This window comes from Nelumbo lutea, chromosome 2 (genome assembly GCF_056320005.1).
Source record: "Nelumbo lutea isolate HS-2025 chromosome 2, American lotus-T2T, whole genome shotgun sequence".
Classification (NCBI taxonomy): domain Eukaryota; kingdom Viridiplantae; phylum Streptophyta; class Magnoliopsida; order Proteales; family Nelumbonaceae; genus Nelumbo; species Nelumbo lutea.
Window position 1 is genome coordinate 64,389,178 of NC_142685.1, and position 11,566 is coordinate 64,400,743.

Consider the following 11,566-nt stretch of genomic DNA (forward strand, 5'->3'; position numbering starts at 1 on the left):
TTTGGTGTCAAATCCATTATTTATAAGAGAATCTTCATTTACCCCATCTCATAAATGTTTACTTCACCATTTAAGGGTATGGTGTCATAACTGGGGGTGCAAATTTTACTTCATATAGGGGTAGGTATGGACCGTATGGTGTTATAATTGGGGGTGTTGGAAGTTATAAATTGTTGTGAGTTCAATGTTTTAAATTGATAACCAGTGGTGAAAATAAGATTTTGTTGGGTGGTGAGATTTCTGCATGACCTTTAATTATTTTCGAAGTAAACGTCTTGAAAGAAAAAGAAGAAATATATATATATATCAAACATAGGTTTCTTTGAAAGAGATTTGCCTCATTATCGATGTGCCCTTATCACTCCGCTTTTGTTGTTGTTTTTTAACCTGAACTCCTCTATCAGAAACAAATGAATTTTTTAGGTGTTTTCAATTTAAGTATTCTTAATTATTTGGCTTACAAAAAATATTTTTTAGCTTTGATACTTTCCATTATTTTTTAGCTGGTTGTCATGCCATGGAAGTCAAACCCACTTGGATGATAATAGAAAGGACATGACATGCATATTGAAGATGACAATCATGGTTTTCAAAACCGGACCAGACTGGAAAAACCGGGAACCGGTTAGGTGATGGGCTCTGTTTTCCCTCAAAACCAGATTTTCTAAAAAATCGTTGATTTTGGTCAGCAAACCACTGATCCAGCCGGTTAACTGTTTGAACAGTTTTGACCATTTTTTTATTTTTTCTATTATTTTGTTAGAACGGGCCAACCGTTCGACCTGGAAACTGGACCCCTGACTGGTTCGGCCTCCGAGTTGGTTTTAAAAACCATGACGACAATATCCTACATAAACAAATGAACAGTACATGTAGGAAACATCCACAATGTAAAAAGCATTGCTTGAAAAAAAAAAAAAAAAAAAAAAGACGGAATATGAGCCACTTGACTGGCTTGCCAACTCAGGCTTCATTTTTATCATAGTAGTTCTTTTAAAAATCGGATTCAGTCAGTGCAATGCCCGCTCCAACAGTCTTTATAGTCTTGTATTGAGAATATCTCACCATAAAATAAAGCATATAAGTATGGAGATATTTTCAATGTAAAGCTGTAAAGGCTGTTCTAACACCAGCCTTTGCACTGACTGAAGCCGATCTCGTTCAATTTCATTTTAAACCTTTTCAATAGAAGATGAAACACCCTCATTCATTTTTATTTCATGCAATCTGCTTCATTTTTCGTTTAGCAGCCTGTGGTTCAAATATTTTATCAATTCGACTCAGTTTATTTTCAGGCTACCATTTTCTTACTGTTATAGCTAGAATCGTATAATTTAAATTTGAAATAGGCAGGTATGCATTGGTTTATAAAATCGAGTATGATGTGTAATGGTTTATTATGTGCTTGTAATGGCTATCAGTCGGGACAATGGTTAGACCGTTTGAGTATTAGTTTGTAACAGTCCACTATCGGTTTGTAGTGGCTTACAAGAATTTGTAATAGTTAGATTTGTTTTTGTAACGATCTGTTAGTTGAGCATTGGTTTATAACAGTTGTTGAGTATTGAATGATGACATCGGATTTCGTCCTTAAAATCAGTATTTACAACACTTGCAACCGTACATTGGGAATATTTTCATATTTGTATGTATTGGTCCTTTTGTATGTTTTGATTGATAGGAAGATGTATTCAGTATATGGCTGAAGTATTGTGAAGTTGGTGTGAGAACAAAACAAAATCCAGATTCTTGACTGATATACATACCAAAACCGATAGTTTCTTACTGTGCCAAGTATAGGCTGATACTTATTGATACTCACCCTGGCCCTAGGGGTGAGTATTCAGTTTATTCGGTTAAAAATTAAATTGAATAAATCAAAAATTTTTAAATCTAAAATTAATTAATATATATAATATTATATATTATAACCTATAATATATATTATGAAATTGATTTTCATTATAATACATTATATGTAATACATTAATATATAAATATATAATATATTATACATTAAATGTTATAATATATTATAACCTATAATACATTAATATATAATATGTAATATTATATATTACATATTATATAATAAATTTTAGTTAATTCATTTTTTTCGGTTAACCAAATTTCTAAATCTGAAAATCAAAACCGAAAACCGAAATTTCAAAAACCCAAATTACCTAAAAATCAAACAAACCAAACCGAAAAAACCGAAACCAAAATTTTCAATTGGTTATTTCGATTTTAACCGAATAATGCTCACCCCTAGGCCCTAATCACTTGAATCTTGATGCTACTTGACGTTGAGCAACACTTCTATTCTGTTTCTTTTTTTTTTCAAATATCAAGAGGTCGTTGGGTAAATGATTGCTCTTCTTCAAAACAAAACCGCCATTGCTGATGTGACAATTGTTTTGTAATTTGTAAACAAAAGTGACATATTGGTGAATACCCTCAAATTTTGCATTTTTTTTAACCTCAAAATTTACTCCAAATGGACTTCGGATGGACTCCCACACCGTTGCTGATGTGGCAATTGTTTTGTAAACAAAAATGACCTCAAATTTTGCCTTTTTTACCTCAAAATTTACTCCAAGTGGAGTTCGGATGGACTCCCCACACCTCACCCTCTCATGCATTGGGAATCTCCTGTGCTTCACGGGAGGGATGGGCTGTGGGGAGTCGATCCCATCTCCCCCAAGTGGACGGGTGGTTACCTTAAAATTTTATTAAGGCTGTATTTATTTGTAGTGTAAATAAATTTGTATTCATGCAAAACTATGACAGTGCAATTGTGTAAATGATTTGAGCGTAAATTTTGATCTATTTTTGTTTCAAATTTTAGTTTATTTTGTTTGATTGCATTACAAATGAAGTAAATTAGGTTGTGTTTGGTTGCAATACAAACACAAATATGTACACTACATATTTACCCTCTTTTTGGATCATGAATGCAAATATGGTTTAGATTTTAAATTGTTTTTGCACCTATCTTGTTTGTTTGAAATCAGTGCTAAGTGTGGGCCCCATGGTTAAATGCTCAAACTACCTTATACTTCAATACCTTAACTTTGGTTAAAAAGTTGATTGTAAAAAAATATAAAATTATATCAAAAAAATATGTAATACTCTCTTTTCAAAGAACAAATATGTCAAAACAATACATTTTTTATAATGATAATCATTACTTTTTTACATGTCAAATAAATGCTTGTAAACACACACACATAAATACCCCATTTTGGTGTTTGTATCGCAAACAAACACTCTACAACCAAAGACAGCCTAACCAGAGTATAGAAAGATACAAAAGCTTAAAATTTTCTGATGTGGCAATTGCTTTTTAAACAAAACAATATATTAGCATCTCTTTGGCATTGATGTCGTTGCTCCAGAAAATGGTGACACATCAGCACCAAATTGGAAGAAAACAGTGCTCCAAAAAACGTTAATATGTTTGGAACAGTTTTTCCATAAAAGCGGTGCTCCAAGCCACGCCTTGGAAATCGAGACGGCATGGTTTGGAGTAACACCGAATTTGACATTTTTTCAAATTGGAACTCATTGCTGCCAACGATAACGTGATGTAACAGTGATGTGGACTTCTTATAATGGGTACCAATGTTGAAAACAAATATGGAGCACTGGCACCAAGCAGAAAGTGGTGTTGTTGTTCCAGGAAACATCCTACTTAGCAGCAACGTTTCTAAACAAAAAAAAAAAAAAAAAAAACACCAATTTCTTAGAAAACAGTGTTTCCAATTCACACATCAGTAGCACCATTGTATCTACAGCATCAATGCTGCCAAACGTATACTTGCATGGTGTTTGGAAGCGTGGGCACTTTTTGGGACAGATTTTCAAGAAAAAATGTCCATGCTTCCAAGACCCGTTTTTTCACAAAAAAAAATGCTTCTACCACGTAGGTAGTGAACAACACTATGCTGTTTGGTAAGATGATTTTGTCACCATTTTTCATATATGTGCTGAGAGGTAAGCACCACATAAGATACACATCAATCAATCATTGGGAGAAACTATTGGCACTTTATGCATCGGTGGGGTCTCAATTTTTGAGGCATGCCCGATTTTTTACTAATCACCTATGTGGATCCGATGTGACACCATTTTTTTTAAACGGCCACGATTCCAAACATTCCCTGATCAACACCCTCCAATGTCAGTAAAAATTTCTTTTTATTTTCATATTTTTGTTGTCATTTTCTTCATTTGTTCATTTTATTTTATTTACCAATAATAGGTCATCGATTTATGCACTGATAGATCATTGTTGTTGTTAGAATCCCGCCAAATTGATCAAGTCCAAGGAAATCGGATTTAGTCCGTGCAAAGCCCGTTCAAACAACGATTATAGCTTTACGTTTGGAATATGTCCCATGAAATAAATCCAAACGATTGAACCTGATGATCAGACCATTCAACCAGTGGCCCAGTTAAATACCAAACCCAGTCCAAAGTCATTTTGGAATTGTTCCCTTTTTTCAATTTTTCTTTGCCTTTTTAATTTGAATGAATCAAATGATTGAACCTGATGATCAGAGCATTCAACCAATGACCAGTTAAATACCAAAGGGAGAATGACGGTTCAGCCCAGTTCTGACATTTTAATAAATAGGAACAGTACATTACTCCCCTAACTTTCTTTTATTACAAAGACCCACCTTCAACTTTCAAAAAATATGTTCATGTAATTGTTATGTGTTTAAATATTTCTAGCTAAAATCTCAAACTGCCCTTATTATTAATTTATAAGACAATTTTGTAAAGAAAATTATAAAATAGAAAAATAGAAAATAAAAAGTATAAAATTGCAGGAAATATAACATAGAAAAAAACGAGAATACAAAAAAAATTAAATTTAAAAAAAAAATACAGGGGATTGCACACAAAGAAAAAAAAAAGACAGTACGGAAAGGCAAAAATTACAAAAGAATACAAAAATTATGAATAGACATTCTTGTAATTTTATCTTTGCATTAATAGGTGGGGGCAAAATGCTAGAATATGAAAGTGAAGGGCGAGCTTTTGTCACAAATGAAAGCATGTTTTTCAAAACTGGACCGGACCGGAAAAATCGGGAACCAGTCAGGTGACCAGTTTTGTTTTCCTCAAAATCGTTGTTTTGGTCAGTGGACCGCTGAATCGGGCAGTTAACCGTTCGAATGGTTTTGATCGTTTTTTATTTTTTTGTTAGAACGGTATGAGCATTTAGTTCAAATGGTTGGACCATTTGACCCCTGACCGGTTTGGTCTCTGAGTCGATTTTAAAAACCATGAATGAAAGTTTAGGATTTAGGGCTAGGCATCATTAAAAGGTGCTAGTTTGTAATTTACCATAATTAGCTAATAACTTGAGTTAGGAATATATCACCTTATGTTATATGACTAATAATACTTATAAAAACTTGAGGTAGAACCTTAGAATAATAATAGGAATATGCTACGATTCATTTGTCCCATGTTGGTAGTATGGGATGCTAATGTGAGGTACCCCACATCGGTAGAATGGGATGCTGTTGTGGGATATATATGTGCTTGGATTCCCTCCCTCTAACAGTTAGCTTTTAAGGGTGAATTCTCATAAGGCATATATCAAATGGTATCAGAGCCTACACTATGCCTCCTAATTGTAATCGTGCAAAACAGATGATGACGTCGGTATTGCAGTATTCGGCCGGGACTAGATAGACTAGTGCAAAGCCAGCCTGTATGAGCACCAGGACTGGCTAAGGAAGCCAAGGTGAGCTGGTAGACGGAATACATGACTGACCTACTGGCTGGATTGACCAAAAGATTTCTCGATGTGGCAGAAATAATTGGAATCACCTTTTTTGGGTTCCGATTAATTGATGATTTTCATAGCTAAAATGAACTCATTGATCCATTTTTCTAGCCAAATGGAAAAACTTCATTGAATAATGCTTAGAATATTAAGTCCACGTCTTACAACATTGAATGTAATAAACCTTCAAAAGTTGGTGGAGAAAACAAATGAATGAGAACTCCATTATCGTCTTTCTTGATCCTTAATATTGTAGATGAAGACTCCACCGGTTGGTGGATCAAGAAACCTTACCAATCCGAATTTGATAAGAATCTGTCGGATTTTGAAGAGTATGTTTCGAATTTGAATTTGGATATCCCAATTTGATTATAATTGTAATAAAAATTTTGATGGTATAATGTATAATATTTTATAACTAATATATCGGAATTGGATTGTGGCGGATTGGATTGGGATGCATCTGAATTTGATCCATTAACTAAACAGTTTGATTTTTTTTTATCCGATCCAATTTATTAGAGATATCTAATCCGACTCTTATTGAATCGAATTCGGATTCAAATCGGATCTGACTTATTTTCAGCCCTAATTCTAACTCTATACAAGATAATGCTATTAATTATTTGCATTTTGTTTTTTGGGCCCAATTTTAGTTGATATTGGATTGATTTATTGCAAAAAAAAAAAAGAAAGAAAAAGAAAGCATATAAAGAATTGTTTTTCATTAATCTAATAGCCTGGTTAGAATAGAACTTTCAAGCTATCAATAATAGTAAATAGAAAAAAGAGTTTGGTCTGAAAAAAAAAAAAAGGGAAAATGACTGGTTTATTTTCCTTTCTAAAGTCATTTCCATGGACTCTTTGGATGAGATTAGGGGCTTTATTTTTAACACTCCTACCTCATTAACTCCTAGAACCACTCAGACACCCACATCCAACCAAATGATGGATTTAATACAACTTTCTTTTCCAATAAGCTTAAAATGTATTAATTTAATTCAGCCCATGATCCAATTTTCCAAGATTGTGTTGGACTTGCAAACAAAAACAATGGAATCTGGTAAAGTGATTTCTTGCTAATTTTTATATCTCAAGAAATTTGTTAGGGATCTAAACATGGTCTAAGTGAAAAGCATGGGTTTGTTGGTAATTAACTGTATTAGCAATCAAGTTGAAGTAGTAATTTATGCATGGTCATCCTCTATTTATCTTTCTAACTATTCTCTAGAATTGTTTAGAATCAGAAGAATATTCTCTTTTATGTAGTTCAGATTATTTTGGACAAGGGTAACTCTAACAAGAAACAATTAATGCAAGATAAAGAGTTTATACAACTCTTTGGATTTCTTTACCCTAGGCTTCCACCTTATATTTAGGGCAAGATATCCAATGGTGTTATTATTTACTAGCTAGCATATATTCTTCACAATGGGAAGGGAGAGGGGGATCAGCAATTCTAATTTGAGCCTTAATGGAAATGTAGGAACTCTGTTGATGTTAATCCTACTCCCTACTCTTCAAAAGTTGAATCAAGATGCCACCTTAGATAAAAGGTGGAGAGAGAGAGAGATGTGGGTGAGGTTATTTCTTTGTTTATGAAGGGTGTAAAGGAGAGTGTGGTGGTGGTTAAGTATACACACCAAAAATCTCCTCATGTTCTACTTTGGTCCACCATCCAATCAGTCTAATAAAATGAAATTGGGTTGAATTTAATAAATATATAATTCTATATCCGACCTTCTCATTTTAAAAGCCTTTAGACCACCCAAAAAGTCTCCAATCAAAACCTCCAACGTCATTGGCCAAACTCCCAAAAAAATCACAAACTCTCAACTCAACGTCAACCTCACAATTCTCCTCTTCACTTCTCACCCAGGAGTCACCCTGACCACCGGAATCTCTCTCTCTTTCTCTATCTGCACCTTTTATCTAACGTGGACACTAAACCACACAAAGACGACTCCAATCTGAGATGACACGTACACATTTCACAAACCACAGAAAAGAATATATGACGTGTAAACTGACACCCCACCCATTTCTTCCCATGGAGGCTTCTTCCCGAGCTCACAAAAATCTCTCTCTCTCTCTCTCTCTCTCTCTCTCTCTCTCTATATATATATATATATATATCATCTTCAAAGCTTCTCCTTCGACACTGTTGCACCATAAAACAAAGACGACCAAGAAGACAGAGCTATTCTCCTTTCATTAGAAAATTATACCCAATAAAATGATTCGCCGGAATCGGAGTAACTCCGGCCACCGGATTCCTCCACCTTCTTCAGAACCCAGTAAACCCCAAGAGCAGGAGGAGAACTCGGTTGAAGAATTGCAGGTCCCATCGCCGACCACCGCCACCACCATTGATGTTGAAAAAGAAACTGTTGATGCTTGTGCATATCTGGAGGTTCCACCTTCTTCAGAACCCAGTAAACCCCAACAGATGGAGGAGGACCGGGTTGAAGAATTGCAGGGCCCATCGCCGACCACCACCACCATTGGCCTCGAAACGGAAACTATTAATACCTGTGCATCAATGGAGGTTTCTGGACGTGAAAGACTAAAGAGACATCGGACCGAGGTGGCTGGTCATGTTTGGATACCAGATATATGGGGGCAGGAGGATCTTCTGAAGGATTGGATCGATTGTTCGGCTTTCAATTCATCACTTGTTCCCAACGGGCTAATGTCTGCGCGTGCGGAGCTGATCAAAGAGAATCGCCGAGCGAATTCTGGTAGATTGAGGATACCAAATAGGTGTTAAATCTTCTCTTTGTACGGCTTTTGCTTCAACTTTTGACCTAATAATCACTGTGTTTCTTCAATTTCATTGTTTGTTAGTACAGAAAAGTAAATTAAGATATATAATTGTGTTGGTATCTCTGTGTTCTTGCTTTTACATTGGAATACTGGACACTCGATGATATAGACGAGTCGTTTCCAGTTATCCATGAATTAATGGTCATTGCCTTATTCTTTCTTTATTTTTCCTTGTTTTAATTTGTTTCTTCTCTGTTAATGGCTGGCACTCCTGTTAGCTATATGATTTGATCAAACCCCACAAAAATTTGCACAGTTTTGATGGTTAGTTAATAAGCGTCTTAAACGATCTGCGCTGTGGGGAAACCAGTAAGATCAGAAATGGCTCTGGCCAGTTTAATTCCATTCGACTGGGTTGATGGTCTGATAGTGGAGTTGAGATGAAGGACTGGCATGGAAAGTTATTGCCCAGAATGAATGATCTCTGTTACTGACCAGATATAAAACTGGATTGTCATGGAGTTCAACAGGAAAAATTTCTGATTATAGACTTCAAATGTGCAATTCGGTTTCACAGAAAAGTATTAATTTGCAATTCTCATAAAGAAATCCAGCGGATTAATTATCAGCTAATACAGATTCAGAACTCAGCAGCGAGCAGGTCCAAAATTGAACAAGGAGCCTAATCTAGTTATATTGAGTAAGATCATCCCATTTGGTTATGGTTTCCAAGATTCAGAGTTCAGGCCCAAACTCCTATGTGCAGATTCATTTAGGGGGTTTTCCGTGACATGGCTAAAAGTGTGGTGTGTTCCATAGTACTGGGTCCCACTGTAGCGTGTTTGAAATGGTCAAAGGTTAACGGCTGTGAAAAAACGGGTTTAAATTTTACGAGACCGAATCAGCCCCCACAACGTCCACAGCACATCCCAGCCGTGTAGTGAGAGTTCCCATGATGACATCATCATTCTTTATATTATCATCGTAAGATGTTTGCAGGATGCAGCGAGTCACGTTGTGGGGGCAGTCTTGTGCTAAAATCAATGCCAAAGGTTTGGAACGTATCCAATTTGGTCTACCCCTCATCCCATGGACAATCTGGATATGCTTCTGACCCAGCGCGATTCACACTAACCTCAGAGCATGTCCTGGCCGCATTGGGTAACCCAGCGCGATTTCTTATGGACGAAGTGGCCAACATTGGGTAATGCCTTTTGTGGTTAGGGTAATAGCATTAAGGGCAATTTTTGGGATTTAATATCAATAAAAGTAATATATTTGAAAAAATTTTAAAAATAGATTAACTTAAAAAAAAATGGTAAAATACTATTCATCTTCTTCCTCTTGCCATTTGTTCATTACAGACCCCGCTCGCCCTCGCCCATCGCTGTTCGTTGCCACCTGTCGCCACCTCTACTTGACTCTACCTTCGGTAACGTTGCTGAAGGTGGCCGGAGGCAGAGGTGGCAGCGACGGCATTGGTGGTCATTCATTTGCCCACTGCCGCTGCCACCTCTGTCTCCACCCAGGTGGAGGTAGAGGTGATAGCGTTGGATAGTTGCTAGAGGTGGGCGGAGGTGGCAGCGTTGGACAGAGAAACAACCAGTGCCGCTGCCGCCACTGGCAACATTGCTGGAGGCAGAAGCAGAGGTGGGCAGAGGTGCGGCGAGCAGCAGCTCTAGTGAATAAATGGCAAAAAGAAGAAAATGAACAGTGTTTTTGCCCTTTATTGATATTATTTTTAAAAAGTTAACCTATTTTTGAAATTTTTTTAAATATATTACTTTTATTGATATTAAACCCCAAAAATTGCACTTATATGCTATTACCCCTTTGTGGTTTGTTGTGTTCAAATCATCTGAAAATATAATTGTTTTTGTCAAAATATATTAAATAAATGGTTATTGAGCGTCAAAAGGTGTAACCGACTAATGGTGTCTCAGTTGATAGAATCTTTGACTCGTTGTAACAAAGACCTGTGATCAAATCCCACTACCATCAGTTTGGAAATCCTATCTCTCCTATCCACAAGAATCCTACCCACAAACACTACTAAGTATATTGGCAACATTTCCTCATGAATCATAATTTGTAAATCCAAAAGATATTCCCAATTTACAGTTGTAGTGCCCCGTGGGTTAAATCCTTATGGGTAGGTGCATTTTGGGAGTATCAAGGGGATGGAGAATGGGCTAGCCCCATTAAAAATGAAAAGAAAATTGCTATTTACTAAAGTACGCCTTACAGTTTCATAAAATTACTAAAATCTATCATATAATTTGTTTGTTTCTGTTTTACTAAAACATTTGCTATAATTTGCAATCAATTTACTTCCGTTAAGATGAGAGTAGAAAATGGCAGTTTTAACTTTTAACTCTAACATCCATTCAAATGAATTTAATCAAAAGAATTTCGCTAAAAACAAAAATGTCATTTTAGTCCCTAGTAAAACACAAACAAGCATTCTATTTTTTTCTATTTGGTCAATTTTGTTTTCTACATTGGAATAAACAACTAAGGATCCATACCCTTTAACATTTTGCACTGAGTTTATGGGTACTTTTGGAATAAACAACCATGGGTCCATGCCCTTAAACATTTTTCACTTAATTTAGGTGATCATGTTACTATTTTCATATGGCAAAACAAATGTTTCTTAATGAAAGATCCATTAAGTAACTAATTGCAAACTATAAGGGGTGATTTAATAAAATGCAAACTATACGGTAGGTTTATGCAAATCTATGAAACTATAGGAGTGTTTTAGTAAATGACCCTAAAAAGCCATGGTAGTGGTTCTTATTATATATGTACTACATGTATCCAACTCTTAGTGGGTAGACCTGTCCATGGGTTGGGCTTTGTCTATGTATCAACAAAATACATTCAGGCCCGAGCCTGATCATTATCGGGCCTAGGTCTTGAGCCCGAGCCCGGGCCTGAACCCAACCAAAAATTTCAAAATATAATTTTTTTCTTTTTTTGTTCCATAAA